Raw genomic sequence first — 17,990 nt, forward strand, 5'->3', positions numbered from 1 at the left:
GAAGTTCTGCCTGACAGTAAAAAAAGATCTGTTTCTCTTCAGGACAGATGACTTTAAATTTATGAATTGTATCTATGCTCCACCCTTAGCACATTAGTAGTAACACCTAGCTATAAACACCACACCCATAAATATTTGATACACTTCAGCCCATAGGAATGCACCATCAAATTTCAAAAGCAAATCTTGAGTCATGTTGTACATATTTGGAGTAGGGATAATAATATTTAGCCAGCAGGAAAGAAAGATTTAATAAGTTTTAGAATTAAAACTGAAGAATACAATATAAATTCAGCATTCTGTTCAAGAAGACATTAACATTTTATAGGTCTTTGGTCTTGTTTTCCATTTTCTCAGTTTAGGCTCCAGGCAGTTCAGGATGTTTGATTTATACCAATTACATGTGTTTGCCCTGTGTATTCTGTAATGCTTGGAACAACAAGGGGATGTAAACATCTCTGTTTCTGAAGCAATAATAGGTTTCATTTCAAATATGTTCATTATACAGCACATACTTTGAAAGACAGATAAATCTGATTACTTTTTGTTTACATCCAACTTACAAGATAGGACATTGCTTGCCTCTTAGCACTCTGGTTATGGATTCTTGGCAAGGGAAAAATCAAAGGAAAATGAAACTCTGACAGGTTTTTCTGTTTTTTTGGGAGTGAATGTGTTCATCTAACAAATATCCAACATTAACAATATTGTAAGAATGGACTATGCACCAGCTAATGCTGCTTCAATGACTCTTCTTCAATCTATTCCACTATTAACTGGTAAAGAGGTCCATATTATTTAGGGATTTTTTTATTATTTAGATATTTAGATAAAATCCACCTTTATTTTTAATCTGCTTATTATAAATGAAGGATTTGTATTTTGCTTTTTTAACACCAAATCCCCTCTTGACTGGGTGTCCTGAAATCGATTTTTTCTGCGCTGTGGAAAAGCAGAAATCAGACTGTTCTTGCTGGTATCTCTGCCAATCTTGTTCCCACATGTGGTCTTGGTGCCAGCCCAATCATATTCCTTAAAACTATTCCCTCTTCTTAACACTCCCTGCCCATGCACACAATTTGCCCCCAGGTCTTTGTAAAAAAATAAAATTAAAAAATGCCTCAGCCCTGTCCTTGCCTCCCTTTCCTGGTGCAGGCTGGTGCATGCCATGGCAGGGACACACACACAGCCTGGCTCCTCATCTCCTCTGCACAGCAAGGAGAAGTGAAAAGCACCTTAAGTAACATCTAAAAACACTTCTAGAGCTTTCAAGAAAGGAAATATGAATGCAGCGATGTGTGAAATCCCTTCCTTTCTCAGAATAGAGGTGCTCGATACAGCGGTCCTGTGAGATATCTCTGTCCTTAGAAATAATTGTTCCTAGAAATAAGTGGATATTTGCTTATCTCAGAACCTTTCTGGGTTATGGAGGCAAGGAAAGGACAGCAAAAGGGAGTCTTCTTTTGTTATTTCTCAATGAAGTTTCTCCAGTACTTTGCCTGGTAGGGAGACACAGCTTAATTTTCTAGGTCTGCATGGAATTAGACTTGAGCAATGCTGGAAATGCCAGGCTTTGAGTGTGAGCCATTATGTGCCTCTGCTCTGTGCCAGGTTGGGAACCACAGGCACAGGAGCGAGGACCACATCTCACCTGAGCTCAAGAGAGGTTCCAGAAGCAGAGCTCCCAGCAGAACCCTGGAGGTCTCCTCCTCTGCCCAGAATTGCATTTACAACTGATTTTAATTGTATTGCCCTCCCTTGTGTATCTGCTCCTCTGCTTTCTTGTGCTTGGTTGATCTTGGGTTCCTTTTCCTCTGGCCACAGGGAGGGATGGCTCCCTCTGAGCACAGAAGCTTTCTCCCACCATGTGATGTGGATTTGAGCTCCTCAGCCTGAATAGGGACTGAACACAACATTCCTGCTTCCTTGCACTCTGCTCTTACAGAGGACATTGATGCTTCTTTCCAAAATACAACAGCCAGAACTGTTTTCTGTGTGTAATATATCTTCTCTGTAAATATTGTTCATGCTGTGAGGACATACAGTATTTGAGATCCCAGCACAAAAACATCTACTAATTTGTATGAGTATTGACTGTACAACAGCCAGGAATTCCAGAAACTTTTAAATACTGCAATATTGTTATTGAAGCAGTAGCTGGAAAGAAGAGGATCAGGAAAGCAGAAGAATGAGTGGTACCACACATGTACCAAATCCCTCCGATATTTACAGGGGACTGAGGAAGGGAGCAAGGGCTGGTGAACTTAAGAAAACAGATCAGCCACATGGCAACCTCCTGACTCCTTAATAACTTGAAGAATTGCTTTTTCACAAGTCTTATCAATGAATAAAATCCCTTTTTATCATGCATACCTCCAGGCTATTTGATTTGAAAATATTTTATTTTAACTTGAATTTTCTTTTCAGTACCAAAGGTATAAGGCCTTTGGGACACATCCCCTTGTATATGACTACCAAGTTTATTCTTTGCAGGAACAAAGATGTTCTGAACAGAATTAACTTTAGGAATTATTAATTGTGACTCATACTATCTCATAGTCACAAGGAAAATGAAATTGATTGAGAAAATAAATATTCAGCATAAGGGTTTATAAGAGCAGGGAACAGAACACAGCCTTTGTCACTTCATTTCAGAGAGTTACTTAGCAAAAAGTGCATTGAGACTCTAGCTTGTTTTTCAGAGATTAAGTTAAAATACTTTTATGCAATTCATCAAGAGGAATTTTCAAAGGTCAGATGGCCAGATGGAAAAAAAGTAGATCTTTTCTCTGAACAGAAAAATAGTCCTGTCTAGCTAATCCATTAATGATTTTCTTTTTGTGCTCCACAGCACTTAGGCTGATTTTATTCAGCCTGTTTCTAAATGTCTGCAAATATGAAAACAAATGGTATGGGTTTTTTTGTAGAGGGAAACTTAGTATTAAAATCATTCACATTTACCAAAGTGTATCAGCATGGTTCATGGCGTTCCCCTTTCCTCTCATTCCTCTGTTCCACGAGCCTCCTCAAATACTTAATTTAAATAATCACAAATTTCTTATTAATAATGTACAAGTTTCCCAAACACTAAATTGTCCTTGTTGAAAATATTAGAAACTGGTTAACATCAAAATTTCAAATGCTGAAAGGTCAAGGGGCCCAAGTGTTGCCTCAGGTGTTGGTGGCTGTCACCAAGTTCCCCACAATGCAGACTGAAGGTGACTGCTGCTGTTTCTTCTCCCTTTGGTATCAGCTCCTGGAGTGTTTGCATGTTTTGTACCTGATTTCCACTGGCCATTCTCTGCAGTGAGACTGCAGGCATTGGCAGTGGGAGGATTTATTCACACTTCTGCAGGGCTCGCGTGGGGTGAGGTCAGTGGTGCTCTGTGACTGCTCTGTCACTGCTCCTCAGCAATTGATTGTGGCTCCTGAGGCTGGGCTGCTGCTCTCTGATTCCTCTGGACACAGCAGGTCCTGTTAATCCCATCACAAGCCAGGCTGTTAGTTTGCTGTGATAAAAGACATGGCATTAGATTTCAATTTCTACATTTCCTGATTATCAGGCAATCCTTAAAGGCTACTGAATGACATATGCTAAAGATGACTTCTTCACACATACCAAGAATTTATTGTGTAGGAGTCTTGTGAAAGTAATGAACAGAACAAGCACTCATTCCAGCTCTTTTTCTGTATTTTTGACATTATAGTTTCTACTTTTTTTTTTTCCTGAAAATAACATCTGGAGACTGCAGATTTAACTGTTGCTCAGTGTTTCATTATCATGACAAGTGTCTGATTTAAACAAAATTGACTTAAGGAGAAGCATTGAAGCTAATTGCATGACAGAATTTGGCTTAGAAGCCTGACTGTCTAATGCTTAAATTGTGAGAAAGAGATTTCAGTACTGAAAAATCTTTTGTGTTAGAAGTGTATCCTGAAAGTTTAAACTTGGAGAACTCTGCACACTGAAATGAGTTCTAGGAAAAGACATAGAAAAAAATGCACTCAGTATGAGAACAGCTTATTTTACTGTATCTGTGAGAACGAATTTAAAGCATTGCAGGGAACAATTTGATGCCGACATCCTCTGAGACAAACCGGGAAAATGCTTGTGACCTGGTTTGGAGGCTCAGTGGAAGAGCAAGAGCAGTCACTGGTTCTGTGGCTGCTCTCTGCAGCTCTGCAGTTTTGTGTCTGACAGCCCAGTGGCACATCTGCTCCAGTGGGCCTCAGCCCAAATGCTTTAACTCAAGTGACAGTTTGTGACTCCTTTTCCTCTCTCCATTCCTTGCCAATACCTTAGCTGTGATCATGTTTTCTTCCTTGTGATTTCATCTTCATTTAAATTAGACAAAGTTGGGTGGTTCAAATCCCACTGGACTATGCAGAAGCATTTTCGGGCACAGTTGGTAAACTGGGAATTTTTAAGGGTATTTCTGGGAGGCAATGTTTTGGGGTTTTGTTTAACTTTGATGGAACAGATTTTCTTCTCTCAGGTGATGTTACTTGATGTGTCTGCAATGTCTTTAACACTGCTGCCTCCCAATCAGTCTTGGAGTCTCAAAGGATGTTTGCCAGTTCATAAAAAAACAAGTGTAGGATACTACAGGGATTTTGCTGTAATCTTGAAAAGCAAATGATTCTCTCAACAGCAAAGCTTAAACATGCTTCAGAGGCTTTGGGTCTCATTGGACAGTATTGGTCCAGTAACAATATGGAACGTCTGAACAGTTTTTCGGGCTGTTGGGATATTTCTAGGTTTATCTAGAAGCTTGGTCCATTCTCAGCATCTGCATTAAGTTGTTTGATTTCATCTATACTCACAAAATGTAAAAATCTCCTGAGATATTAATCCCTTTTTAAGTAGAATAGGTCAGAATGTTCCATACAAACTGATACAGGTTAAGGTAGATACTTACCTGAAAATAATGTGTCCCAAATGGATTTTTTACCTTCTGCTTTTCTAAAACAGGGAAGGTTTATGATATAGAAGATTGTTAGAGAAGTTTAAAAGGTAGAGAGTATGAAGACTGAATTTCGTTATCTTTCTCAAGTGAAAAATTGCTTTAGATGCTAGCATGAAATTTCCCTGATATGAAAGCCTACAGAATATCCACAGGTCATGTCCTTCAAACATCTTCCACAACTCCAGAAAGGGAGAGTGCTTTCCCTGATGCCACCTGCTAATTGCAAGCAGATGCTTAATTAGATGCATTATGGCCCTTCTCCAGCCTTTTCAGGCACCTTTAGCAGGAAAGGTAGAAAGAGAGAGACATTTTACCACATCCACAATTAAAATTCTGTGGTTCCACTGGTTGCAAACACTTTTTATGCCTGCTGGGACCTGGCAACCTCTCTGAACCTGCTACTGCTGATCCTTTGTCACCCATTTTGAAGTGCTGCATTAATTTGAGATAACTCAGAAAACCATCTGGAAATCTTTAAGTTCCTTTCAAAACTCATTAACTCACTCATTAGTAAGAGTCAGCCTTGAGAAGTGCCTGCCAAAGTGGAAGGGTGTGGTGTTGAAGGGGGCATTGCTGCTGGGTAGAGCAATGGGTAGAGCACTGGCAATCCTGGTAAAGCAGCTCTGAGCTGGCTCTGCTTGGGCTTGCTGAGAGTCAGGACCTGCCAGCTCAAGCCCAGCACCTGCTGATGCAGTCCTGCTGTGTTGCTGTCCCAGACAGCATCTCTGAACAGCCCCGCCCAGAACGTACTATGTGTGTAAACCATTGTAGCTAAAACTCCCTCAGAACTCTGACCACTATATCCCAAATACCTCATTTTGTGATGTGGATGTGCCCCATAAGAGTAACTCCCAGTGCTTCTCTTCAAAATGCTATCCTTAAAGCAGCTGCCTTCTGAGTCAAATTCTAGTGGACAGAACCCATTTGATCTACTTTCCTTCTTCATAGGTTATCATTTACAGCTTGCCCCTTTCATAAAAGTATCTTTTCATTTTTTGACTTTGAAAAAAAGTTTATAAAACAATTTGGTAGTGCCATTTTTATTGCCCTGTCCAATTTTCTGAGACCAGTGCTATTTCATGTGTTTCCATTTATTTTCCAGACTTCTTCATGTTCCAGTAATTAAAAGAAAAGATTATATATCCAGCAGGCTTTATAAAGCAAACCCAATTTTTTTTTAATAGCAAAGTCATTAAAATCATGTGTAAGTATGAGATTGACTCAAAAATATTCTGGTTTAAGTATTAGTAAGTGTTCATTCTGTGCATTTAGTCTCATGATTCATTGTTACCCTTACAGTGTTTTGAAAGGGTCATGAAGATGACTTTCAGCAATACAAACTGCATACCAAATCCTATTTTCATATTTTAATTAATATGCAATTCACATTCTTCCTAAGAAAATTTTAGCTAATTTCAGAGACTGGATTTGAAATTAATCTGACTTTTATAAATTTTGAAAGAAGGAAAAAAGAAAATTTCCTGCAATGGAAATGTTTTCTTTTATAGTCCTCAGAAACAGAAGTATTAATAACCCAGGTTGCAAAGTAAAGCAAAGGGACAGAATGTTTTTAAGGATCAGTGAGGACAATATTAAATTCTCTGTTCTGGTGCTGCCTACAGGGTGCCATAGGGTCACTTTATCTAGTACAGAATACCAAGTGCTGTGCTACAGAAGGCATCAGGAAGATCTTGAGTTACCCTGAGTCAGATGGGAACTGCCCAGGAAGAAACACCCCTATAACATTCCCATGGCAGTGGCAAGAGGGAAAATCTCTGAAGGCATGTCTGGTTCTGTGTCAGTGGGTCGAGCCCTCTCAGGCAGCCAATAATCCATTGCCATGTGACTTAGAATAACAAAGAGGGGTTAGAGTTGTGACTTGATGGTCAGCTTGTCTGTGGTGAGTTCTAAGAACACCTTTTTCAAAGAAAATAAGAACTTTATTAATTTTCTTGGAGAATAACCTCATCATTCACCTAGATGCAAAATTATTATTATTACTATTAGCATTAACATTCACATTCTCTGAAAAATTCCTCTGCCCAGGATTTTTCTCCTGGGAAGCTGAGAAGCCTCAGAGACAGGGAAAACAATTCTTATCTAATTTGTTTCTCCTCTGTTTTGCTTGTGTGGAATGTGTTTGGAGATTGTTTACCCACAGGTGATTGTTTCATTGGATTCTGGTGTGGGTTATGTTGACTCTTTGGCCAATCAGGGCCAAGCTGTGTCGAGACTCTGGAGACAGTCACAAGTTTTCATTATTATCTTTTTAGCATTGAGTAAGTATCCTTTCTGTATTCTTTGGTATAGTATAGTGTACTTTAATATAATATAGTATCATAAAATAATAAATTAGCCTTCTGAGGACATGGAGTCAGATGCATCATTCCTGTCTTCGTTGGGACATTCCCAGCAAATATTATTATTATTATTATTATTACTACTACTACTTCTACTACTACTAAATGTGAGGTAAAAATTCATATATGCATCTACAATGCAGACCATATCCACCCTGACTTCTGCAATACAAAATAAACCTGTAGCAGTTCTACTGAATGAATTCACCACAAAGTTTCTTTCAAAGCAATTTTTGTAATAGTAATAGATAGTAAATCCTAGAATTGACATTGCTGTTCTTAGGAAAATTAAAATGAGAACCTGACCCAATAAGAAACAAGCAAATTTAAGGGAAAGTTAAACTGTTGCTGTTTTGCTTTAATTCATGTATTCTCTGACCTATTATTTTGGTCCAGCAGCTTAGTGCCAGCTCTTTTCTTGGGGCAAAAAAAAAAGTGAGACAATAGAGTAGGATTATATTTTTGTCTTCTTGGGCATGGGCTGGAGGTATAGGAAATTAAGTTTTGCCAAAATATATTGTTCCTCTCCTCATTGCTGCTTTTTCTTAGCCAAGTAATAGGATTTACATTTTGGTGATTGCTCACGGGTGAGAGGTATGAAAATATTTTAATTAAACAATGAATCAAATTTTGGATGGTAGCCCTTCTCTCATCAAGATTAATATGAGGCTTGACAGTGTTTTCAAGGATTAGTGGTGATTTGGGAGAGAGAGAACCTCTTCATGCCACATTACAGAGAGAGGAGGGCAAGCTCAGGCAGAGATTTTGGGGAGGACAGAGCTGCCCTTACACAGGTTACCCACCCATTGTGCACAGGTTCCCTGACTGTGGTGTTTGCAGTAAGGCTACAGGGACAAAACAAAGAACTGTGATCTAGGAAATATTTGCATATTGGCTGCATATTCCTAGCTCAGCTCCCTGCAACATATCACACATGAAAGGATTTTATGCAGCAGTATGGAAAAAGTACACCCTGCAATATAGAGCCATCTTCTGGGGAAAAACATGGACATCTGCCAATGTATTAAATATTATTTTATAAACAAAAGAAAGCAGCAGCAGCAAATAAAACTTTGATGAATTCTTAAAAAAATTAAAATACAAGAACTCAAGATGGGATTTTACAGTGTGAATTTTGATTCCAAAGCAAAGATCTCCATGATCATTGTGGAAGTAATTTATTAGCTCATAAATCATCTGGGATCTTCTGAAAATATCCATAGGAAATTTTACATTCTTTAATTAACTACCAGGGGATATTTGAAAGAGGGTGAAGCTCATGCATTTTGTACACACACCCACACACATATTTGCATGCACACAACTTCTCTTTTAACTTGCAACAAATCCTAAGAAATTAGCAAAAACTATAGAATGAGTGGAATTATCCAGAGAATTTGCATTCGGTTCTGAAATCAACAAACATGGGCTTTTCTTAATCTGGACCCAAATTTCTGTTCTTTAATCTTAGCCCAAACAAATTTTCTGTTCAGTAACAACAAAAACAGTAACATTTCCCTGATATAGGTGACTGGTTTATTTTTTGTTCTTAGCTCTGTGTTTCACTGCTTATTTTTTATCTTAAGTTTCAGTGGCTTTTAAGGACACCTGAATATGTTTTCACCACTACTATCAGACATGCAGAACCACTAGTCTGTCACATCTACAACTTTGTCATGACTTACTTGAGAAGGGTATGGCAAACATATGCAATTTTGGCATTAATGAGCAATTGTTGCAAAACTGTTGTTAGATATTATTCATCTGATGAATACTTGAAATGTCTGGTTTCATGCTTTAGGTGGCTTAACATCAGTTGACAATATGTTTCTTGTATCTTGAAAGAAGTTTATGTGCAGGGGATACAATATAAGAAAATAAAGGTAGTATAGAAAGTAATCTTGCCCCTTAAGGAATTGCAGCTGAGCCAATTATTAGAGATTGGGAGCAGGCCTGACTTTACCAGGCCACAGCTGTAGCCAATAAGCAGAGTGTTATAAAAGAGTGGGTTGGTTGGCTGAGGGGAACTGGAGTCAGTGGTTGCTGTGAGAAGAGGAAAGAGGCAGTGCCAGAGGAGCTGTCTGTGAGAAACATCAAGGAGGTACAAAACTACCAATATGGAACCCTTGCAATGTAATGATAACAGGACTCTTGCAATAGAATGACAACATTTATGTGGTAAAATTTGGAATAATTGTCTGTCTGCATGGCTTCAGGATGGCATTACTTGGCTCAGCTGGTGCCTTCACCAGCAAACAATCCCATGAAGTTGGCAGGACAACTCAAGACATAGGATGCTCCTAAACAGAACTTAGAATTTACTCTTCTAGCTCGTGCTAGATTGTAGGTACACAGTTTGTGGTGATTGGGAGTGGGGCTGTGGCTGAGCCTCATCCCCAATGGGCACAGCTGAGAGCAGCCGGTGAGCAGCATTGAAGGCAATGAGCCATGGAGTGCCCAGGGGCACTACCAGACACCAAAGGGAACAGAGGGCACACAGGGGCAGGGCATCAACATGAGGGTATAAAAGGTTGGGCTAAAGAACAGGAAGGGCAGACACTTTAAGCTTTCTGATGTGATATTACTTTGTATGGGCAGACAGCTGAAGCCCTTTGAAGTTGTATGGAATTACTCTCTCTGGATTGAAACCTTCTGGTATTGTATGGTGACACTCTGTGTATTGTGGCTGTCTCAATTGTGGCGTGTGCCGCAACACCACATGCGTGTCCATATGTTAAAATCCGTTGTTTCCTGGTGTTTCTTGATAGCTTTATGACTGTTTCACTATTTTAGAGAGTTTTAAAAAATGCTGCACTTGTGTAAAAATGACCAGGAGAAGCCCAGAAGAACAAATTGGTTATGGTGTGGATTTTATGACAAGGGTTTTGTTATGGTTGCATCTCTTCTGAGATTGAAAGGTGACTATTTCAGTACTGTACTCCTTCAGGTATGCTGGGTTTCACTGAGATGAACATATTCCTGTCCCTAGCTTGGAAATTATTTCAGAATCAATGTCATTATGTTACAGTTAATAGCATAAAAGAATGTCTTTCATGTCCAGAAGCAATTTACAGCTTACAATAAACTGGCACATAAACTCTTCAGAAAGATCACTTTGGGCATTAACTTCTACTGCACCTTAGAAATCTGTTTAATCACGAGTCAAAATGTTTTTTCTGAGCAGACATTAGAGCCTGTGGTTCTTTGATTAAACTTATCACATCATAGAGTGAATGTCAGACTAGCTCCTTAATACAGGTGCAGCACACCAAAAATACAGGTTATGCACACTGTAATTTTGAGGAAAAGCTTTGATTTTTGTTAATCTGATAATACAAGAATAGCATATGAGGGGTTGTTTTGCTTTTTGCTGGTATTAACATTGGAACCAAAGTTAAGCTTTAATACCAAGGCCAGCTGTTATCTCTTCCCTTACAGCTTTAAATGCAGTGTTTTTCTCATACATTTTAGGGAATGCTGATTTTTATTGATTACGGGTTGCTTTAATTTATTTAATTCTCTGGCTCAATTCTTAAGAGAAGATGCACATGCAAGATACAGATGTCAATTACCATAAATCAAGTTCTTTAATGCGATTGTTGTCTTTGGCAGGGCTGGGCAAGCAAGGCTGTTTTCTGTGTCTGGAATTCTTAACTAGACCTTTTAAGTATTTGGGGTTTATTGTTCACTTGCTTCATAGGAGATCAGTGAAAGCATCAAAGTAATTGAATACATTACATAAACTATAATACAATTATTGATTTGGGAATATGTGTACGTTGTTGTTCTAAGAGAATTTCTATAAAAACCCAAAAGCTAAGTCTGGGAGTTTGGGTGGAGGTCAGTGAGGTTTATTCTAACTTTCTTTTTCTTCTATTGCATCAGGTCCAGAATTGGTTTTCAGAGGTTGGTAGTGCAAGATTTTGCAAAGCTAGCAATGACAGAAGGGCCAGAAATTTTGAAATTGCACTATTAAAAGTAAAAATAATAATAGGATTTATGAATGCAGTATTACTTGCCAGTTTTCTCTCTCTAATCACAGCTGCACTTCACTCACTCTTTTTCTCTGCCACCTCTATATTGAAGCAGGCTTCCATTTCTGGAGATGATCTTGAGTGTGCTCACATTTGGGAACTTCTTCCATTTTAATGTGACTGAAGGCAACTTTCAGGACTGCTCCCTGTTGAAATCTGTGGCAATACTTTCTCCATGACTGAAACTGTCTGACAGGCTTGCATTTCCTCCTTACGGTTAGTCACACTGGAACTTCATAGCATTTATTTCTTATTATGTCCTGCCCATATGTTTGTGATGGGTTTCCAGTAATGTATTTTGCCCATGAATGGTAGAAGTGGCATGTCACTAGCAACAAAATATATTTAGAACTTTTTCTAAATATATTTTCTCCTCTATTCTTTCTTCTTAAATCTTCCTGGGATCTTTCAGGCCTTGAAGTTATTTCTGCAACCGTGGCCCTTAGGAGGTGTGGGAGGACTGGGAGAACAGCAGGCAGTGGAGTCTGGTCCTATTAACTGCAGAGGCCTCTCATAAATGTAAAATCTTTCTATAAATCACATTTCTTTCACACATTCTTCCATTCCCACTTCATCTATCCTTTGATGTTTCTTTGCTTCCTGCTCTTTTTTGCATTAATAAGTGGAGCACGGTTCTAGGAAATTTTTCTCTCCCCCTATCAAATAGATTTGGTTGTAATGCTGCTGAAAAGCATAAGCATTATTTAAGCCTGAAGAAAGGAAATGTCACACAACTTGTAACTTGAAGTATAACCACTTAAATTTTGTCCTTGAAATGAAGAAGGGAATCTTTGCATTATTAAAGACCTGATTTTTTTTGTTTCTAAATAGCAAGTTTCCTTAAAACAAAGGCTGTCTATAGAGAACTAAACATTTCCCACTACTCTTGCTTCAATTCTTTGCTCTTTGAAAGTATGAAGCCACTGGAGCTTATGCTTCTGGAGGAACATGGGAGAGCTGAGACAGATGGAATACTGTACTCTGCATCTTATGCTCATTGTATGGAAAGGAGATGAATTTTCTTCCTGCTGAGTTTTTAGCATGCTGTTATTCTGGGTGAGCAATACTTTACTCAGTTAGCAGGCAACTCTGACTGCCAAGGCTGGATTTGATCATGCCTAGTGTGAGACATTGGATCACTGAGATTCTACATCTGTGAAACGAGTTGGGGCCTCATTATCACAAGGCACAGGGTACCAGCAACTCCCCCTCAAAATGCCTGCCTGACAGCACCCTGACTTTGACTTCATCTGTACAGAACATGCAATGGAAATGGTACAGCACAGGAGGCAAGATGTGAGCATTAAAAAGCATTCTTCACAGCTTTGTAGTTCTGGACATCTGTTCTGTAATTGAAAAAAAAAATTGAAAAACTTGCCCTCATGTAAAAATGCAATGTAACAGTATCTTGAATCTTTTCAGCAGGCACAGTTTGAAAAGAACCAATTTCCTTATGGAGGTTTGTGTCTTGTTGTTTTTTTTTTTTCAGTAGAGCTATATAAACAGCCTATTATGAATGATATTGGCAAGTAGGCACATATTTAGAATTTCTGACATGTGCTTTCAGAAATAAAAGGGTTGAGCTTTTTATTTTCTCTAGGTGTTCTGTGTGTTAAGAATGATGATATATTATTTGCTCAAGACAAGGCTAAGATGATACTTGTTAAACAGCAGAAACACTTAAGAAAAGTAACAGGAATAATATAGCAGGTCTTAGAAACACTTCCAGACAATCTCTCACATTTCTAGTCCACACTCATAATGATACTATGCCACCACAGCACCCATCATCTATACACAGGTGAACAGTTTTCTCACAGAAGAGATACTGTGGCCTTGTAGAAATTTATCATCTATGCTTCAATTTCAATAGTATTGAATAAAGCTTATTTTAAAAAGCTTTTCAGTTACATAAAGCCACCTTGCAGCTGAAGCCAGTATTCCAGGGGGAAGGGTGTGCAGGGGACTTGGGGTAGACTTCTTGGGTTTTGCTCATAAAAATACACATCTTCAGAAAAAAAATGTATATTGGGATGTATAATTGGAAAATTCCCCATTAGAAAAGATACATGACATATGTGTTTAACAGCTGTTAACTCAGCAAGTTAGCTTGTCACCTGTTAACTTCATGAGGTGGGGAAGGGAAGAAGACCTCCAAGTGGGCAAATTTAAGATAAGCATAAGCTGTTCAGCAGTAGGCACAAACTAATTTTACTCTGGTCCTAGCATGGTGGTAATTACACTGTTCTAAAACACTGTGTTTTGGGAACACAGATCACCCCTTGGATGGCTCTGGCCATTAAGTGCTGTGGTATTTCTGGCACATAACCTTATTCTGAGTAATTTTTTCATGACACTCCTGGGTCTCTCTGGATGTTTGCAGACAAAAGCTTCAAAAAGAGGTTGGTAGAGACTGAATTAGAATGGTCAATGTCAGCAATTAAACTCCAGCGTTATCACCATGTCTAGACAGTAGGCACTCCTAGGGCACCTCAGAGCAGCTTCATCTCTTGATCTTTACCATACTGAAGATATTTTTACCTATTAAGCACTATTAAGATTTTTATCTTAATACTTAAGCTTTCCTTTGTACATGAGGATACTTGAGCTTCTTTACAAGACTAATGAAGAAGACTTAAACTGGCTTTTGTTCCTGTTCTTGAAACCAGGAACACTGGATCTAAGGTGGTAAATGTAACAGGCAAGAGGAACCACACCAGTTGGGCTGGTATCTTTAATTTATTAAACTTACCAAGCAACCAACTTTATCAAAAAGGTGGCTGTTGAAGGTGACAGGAAGGCTGAGACATGAACTGGAGGGAGCAGCTGACACTACGCTATGTGCTGTTATCCTTGTGCAGCTGCCTGCATTTTACATGGAAAGATGCATTTCTTGGAAACCAGTAACATAAAATTGTTCCAACTCTGAATGAGGCTTTTTTTCAAAGCTTGTTTGTTTTGTCCACAAGGTTCAGATAAAACCGTAGCTATGGGATAACCAGATGATACTACTTCAGAGGATAAGACAATGTGAGTCATCATCAGGGATTGTGTCCATTGACCGATGATGGTTCCCACATCCAGGTCATCTTTCAGCTGAGAGGTACTGGCCAACTGTGTATGTCACTCCAAAATGGCAGCATTTAGGGCAATCTTTTGTATTGTTCATTACCTATAAGTGGAAGGAGAAAAGTACTGGTGATTGCACTCATTTTTGTTTATCAAATCTTGAGGCTGTACTGATCTGAGAAGATATTTTTACATCTGCAACTGTATTTAGTAAAAGTGTCCTTTCAACTATCCTCTTCTACTGCATATCAAAATCTTCCCTGCAAACACTATGTGCCTTGTAGTTATCAAGCCATAGCTAAACTCAAGTACAGTTTCACTTGAAATTTGTAATAGTAGTACAGCTTCAGCCCATAAGAGCTGAAAATTAAACTGTGGCCTGATCCAGCTACATGCTATGTGTCAACAGAATTGACAAGTTCATGTATCACAGCTCCTCTAAGAGCCTGTCAAAGTTGCATGTCTGGCACCTTTAGAGATAAGCCTCTTAATCATTAGATGCACACTACACCCAAGTATTTATTTTAAGTATCTTGCTCAGCAGCTCCAAATGTTACCAAGGATGCCTCCTTCTCTAGGAAGGAAACTGTCCATTCTACACGTTTCTGTTTTATCAGTTGCACCAATATAAACACCATCAGCTAACAAATGAAACAGAATACCTGCATACTGCACATTTTTGCTGCTCAGATTTGGATTCTGCCTTATAAGAACAACTTACTCATTTGTGAACTAAAGGGAAATTGCTGCAAAAAATTCAGAAATCTGCTCCACAGTGTCACAATGTAGAAGGCTGTTGGGGAGGGCAGAAGACAATCTGTGTTAATTTGTAGCTGGCAACAGATTGGGAAAAAGGCTGCAGGAAAAATATTTGATAATGAAACTGAATGATCATAGACAGCAAATAGAACTTGTAAGTGGATGAAGTGAAAATTTCAGGTGTGTATTGTAAGAAAGTGTTCATCCTCTCAAGAATTATGTAGTGATTCATACTTTAGGCCCTTCAGGCTTTCCAAGTGAGCTAAAGTTCTCCTCCTCTAGGTGAAAGCTGAAATTTACACTTGGAAGATAAAACATATATGAAAGGTAAAAAAAAAAAAAAAAGTCTTTAGTCATTTTATGAACAGTATATCTCTGACACAATCTCTAAAATCAAGTTACTAACATTTAGCATTCTCTTTTATTTACACAATTACTGGATTTGAGGCTATTCAGTGATGTCCCACTTGAAGAAGTATACCAAACTCTTAATATATGCAGCAATTAAGTATCAAATGCAAAATTTCAAGAATCTTCATCTAATAAAAACTAAAAATTTCTCCTCAGTTTTATCTCACTAATATCTAGTCTGTCTCATCTATTTAATTACAAAGCTTAAAGAATATAAGAATTATAAGTACTATTCCACTGAGTAAATGCTGACTTCAGAGAAAATGCCATGTTCAGCTAAGCACCTAATTTGTATACTCAAATTGTATACTTTGGGATTACAGGTGTTTAAAGGTTGTTTGGCTTTTTCATGATAAAGTCACATCAGATGTGTAATCAGCTGGCTGTGAGTCATGCTTTGAGAATGTCAGCAAGCCCATTTCTGCACTGACCTTTTAGTTTCTGTTTTTCAGCTCCTTAGAGCCATCCTCCACAATTCCGTATTTTGCCTACAGTGCATGGGGGAGCCACCACCTCAGCCAGCAGAGAAGCTGCTGTGAGCTCTGTGGAGGCTTTTCAGAAGTGGCCAGGTGAGTGGAGCAGGCAGATGGCTGCTTTCCTCACCTCCAGCCAAGGACTGCCATTCTCTTACACAGAGGCAAGTTTCAGCTGAGATGTTCATGGGCTTGTCATACTTACAACCTAAGTTTTCAAAACTTGACTGTTCTCTATAAAATAAATTGTACATTTGCATACATTCATTCCCCACATAATTTCCTCCTCCATCTTCCCAAATGTCCATATTCAACCATTCTGGGAAGCAAATTTATCTAAACCTCACTTAAACTAAAACCAAACTCTTACAACACAACAGGTTCCCCTTTTTTGAAAGCAAAGATTAAAAATACAGTGTGTTCATTTAAATTAGATGCTTTTTTCATGTTTTATGTTAATCTTGAACTCCAAGGAGAACAGTTCTTCTCACTAAGTCTATGCTATTAAGCTCTCTAAAAGCTGGATATTGTCCTATAAAATCAACACTTCACTTTGCTCAGGGATGTGAAAAGGCAGCAATACAACACATCAACAGCTTCAGCAAGCAGCACAGTGCTAACAGAGCAGTGGTCAAAACGTAATTAAGTAAAAATGAAAGAACTTAATAAAAAAATCATTGTTTCTTCCAACATCTGAAGTATTTCTTAACCTACACAAAGCTTAAATTATTAGCATTGAAGGTGTTCTGATAATGGGTGAGATCCAATTAACAAAAGATGCCTTTGTCCAAATTAAGGTGCAAATGAGACCATATGTCAAGTCAATAGCATGCATTTAACAATTAACGTGAGGCAGAAAGACAGAAAATTCTGTGTAAACTTCATCACCTTCCAGATCTGAAGGGGCATACAGGGAAGTCAGAGAGGAACACTTTATCAGGAATTGTAGTGACAAGACAAGGCTTAAGGGGCACAAATTGGAAGAGGGAAAATTCAGGTTATGTATTAGGAAGACATTGTTTACTCTAAGGGTGGTGAGACACTGAAACAGGATGCCCAGAAGTTGCTCCATCTCTGGCAGTGTTCAAGGCCAGGCTGGACATGGCCTTGCGTAACCCGGTCTAGTGGGAGGTGTCCCTGCCCATGGCAGGGGCAGCTGAAACCAGATTACCTTTAAGGTCCCTTCCAACCCTTAACATTCTATGATAAAACCACCAAAACTTTTTTTGCCATAACCAGGGTGTGCTTATACCCTTTTGCACTATACCCATGATGCTTTTCAAAGTCTGCTTCTGGCAGTAGTATGACTGCACAAATATATTCACTTTTATCACAGAGGCAACCAGCCCTAACTACTGTTTCTAGTCTCTCCATTTTTTTGTAGATAATACAAACTGCCCCCACAATAGCACTTTGTATTATCTGCTTCCCTTTATATATCTCATTAATGATTGTAGCAACTCTCTCATTGATCCACTTCCCATTGAGAAGGCCAAAATAAGCTTTTTGTGGTTTTGTTTTGGTGGGTTTTTTTTTTGCATTGGAGTGATTTAGGTGGTTTTTCATGTGAAGATTAATTACAATTCTGAAAATAAGCTTGCTTTACATTATTAGGAAGGTATGAAAAAGCCTGAAGATTTTTTGTTTCTAATTTTCCTAATAAGATACTGTATTGAATATTCCCCCCTTTTACAGAGTCTAATAACCTGCCTTCCACATTTCGTTTACAGAAATTCTTTCAATTTAAGATTCTTCATGAAAAATACAGCAGATGAGAGTATCATTGTGTTTGTCAAGACTGTATCAGAGAACAATGTCTTATCATCTGAGCCAAAGCACTTGTTAGATGAAAAGCTATATATATAGCAATGAGTGAACTAAGCATGTTCATTAGAGTTTATCAGAGTGATGATTTAA

The sequence above is a fragment of the Zonotrichia leucophrys genome, chromosome 4 (genome assembly GCF_028769735.1).
Source record: "Zonotrichia leucophrys gambelii isolate GWCS_2022_RI chromosome 4, RI_Zleu_2.0, whole genome shotgun sequence".
NCBI classification, from domain to species: Eukaryota; Metazoa; Chordata; class Aves; order Passeriformes; family Passerellidae; genus Zonotrichia; species Zonotrichia leucophrys.